Below are 2351 nucleotides of genomic sequence, written 5' to 3' on the forward strand. Positions count from 1 at the left end.
TCGTACACATTAATCCATCAATCAATCATATACATGAATCAATCAAACATATACTGTACGTTAATCAATCAATCAATCATGTGAATAAGATAATTAACTTTAAATCTAATTAAAATCAATATAACCTATCCATCTGACTCTGTGTTCAATGTAACCATCCACAAGTACACTGACCGGAAATACCCGGACCAAGTACACTGACCAGTTACTTATAAAACATATTAATCACTACACCAAAAAGGACCAGTTATTTATAAAACATATTAATCACTACACCAGAAAGGACCAGTTATTTATAAAACATATTAATCACTACACTGTGGGAGAAAATAATTACAGTTCAGGAGCAGTTCAGTCGATTGTTCCAGAGGCACTATAGTCAATAGTGGTAAACTATATAGGGAATAGGGTGCTATTTGGGACACATTCAGAGAATGCTATATCACTTGACATTCTAATACCTTGCTGATAGGAGCTCCGAAAGGGGGTTAGCTAGGGTTCACTGCTGATAGGAGCTCTGAAGGGGGTTAGCTAGGGTTCACTGCTGATAGAAGGAGCTCCGAAAGGGGGTTAGCTAGGGTTCACTGCTAAAAGAAGGAGCTCTGAAAGGGGGTTAGCTTGGGTTCACTGCTAAAAGAAGGAGCTCTGAAAGGGGGTTAGCTAGGGTTCACTGCTGATAGGAGCTCTGAAAGGGGGTTAGCTAGGGTTCACTGCTGATAGGAGCTCTGAAAGGGGGTTAGCTAGGGTTCACTGCTGATAGAAGGAGCTCTGAAAGGGGGTTAGCTAGGGTTCACTGCTGATAGGAGCTCTGAAGGGGGTTAGCTAGGGTTCACTGCTGATAGAAGGAGCTCTGAAAGGGGGTTAGCTAGGGTTCACTGCTGATAGGAGCTCTGAAAGGGGGTTAGCTAGGGTTCACTGCTGATAGAAGGAGCTCTGAAAGGGGGTTAGCTAGGGTTCACTGCTAATAGAAGGAGCTCCGAAAGGGGGTTAGCTAGGGTTCACTGCTGATAGGAGATCTGAAAGGGGGTTAGCTAGGGTTCACTGCTGATAGGAGATCTGAAAGGGGGTTAGCTAGGGTTCACTGCTGATAGAAGGAGCTCTGAAAGGGGGTTAGCTAGGGTTCACTGCTGATAGGAGCTCTGAATGGGGGTTAGCTAGGGTTCACTGCTGATAGAAGGAGCTCTGAAAGGGGGTTAGCTAGGGTTCACTGCTGATAGAAGGAGCTCTGAAAGGGGGTTAGCTATGGTTCACTGCTGATAGGAGCTCTGAAGGGGGTTAGCTAGGGTTCACTGCTGATAGGAGCTCTGAAAAGGGGTTACCTAGGGTTCACTGCTGACAGGATCTCTGAAAGGGTGTTAGCTAGGGTTCACTGCTGGTAGAAGGAGCACTGAAAGTGGGTTAGATAGGGTTCACTGCTGATAGAAGGAGCTCTGAAAGGGGGTTAGCTAGGGTTCACTGCTGATAGAAGGAGCTCTGAAAGGGGGTTAGCTAAGGTTCACTTCTGATAGGAGCTCTGAAAGGGGGTTAGCTAGGGTTCACTGCTGATAGAAGGAGCTCTGAAAGGGGGTTAGCTAGGGTTCACTTCTAATAGAAGGAGCTCCGAAAGGGGGTTAGCTAGGGTTCACTGCTGATAGGAGATCTGAAAGGGGGTTAGCTAGGGTTCACTGCTGATAGGAGATCTGAAAGGGGGTTAGCTAGGGTTCACTGCTGATAGAAGGAGCTCTGAAAGGGGGTTAGCTAGGGTTCACTGCTGATAGAAGGAGCTCTGAAAGGGGGTTAGCTATGGTTCACCGCTGATAGGAGCTCTGAAGGGGGTTAGCTAGGGTTCACTGCTGATAGGAGCACTGAAAGGGGGTTAGCTAGGGTTCACTGCTGATAGAAGGAGCTCTGAAAGGGGGTTAGCTATGGTTCACCGCTGATAGGAGCTCTGAAGGGGGTTAGCTAGGGTTCACTGCTGATAGGAGCTCTGAAAGGGGGTTACCTAGGGTTCACTGCTGACAGGATCTCTGAAAGGGGGTTAGCTAGGTTTCACTGCTGGTAGAAGGAGCTCTGAAAGTGGGTTAGCTAGGGTTCACTGCTGATAGAAGGAGCTCTGAAAGGGGGTTAGCTAGGGTTCACTGCTGATAGAAGGAGCTCTGAAAGGGGGTTAGCTAGGGTTCACTTCTGATAGAAGGAGCTCTGAAAGGGGGTTAACTATTGTTAACTGCTGATAGAAGGAGCTCTGAAAGGGGGTTAGCTAGGGTTCACTGCAAATAGAAGGAGCTCTGAAAGGGGGTTAGCTAGGGTTCACTGCTGGTAGAAGGAGCTCTGAAAGGGGGTTAGCTAGGGTTCACTGCTGGTAGAAGGAGCTC

Source organism: Coregonus lavaretus (genome assembly GCF_964263955.1).
Source record: "Coregonus lavaretus genome assembly, chromosome: 27".
Lineage (NCBI taxonomy): Eukaryota > Metazoa > Chordata > Actinopteri > Salmoniformes > Salmonidae > Coregonus > Coregonus lavaretus.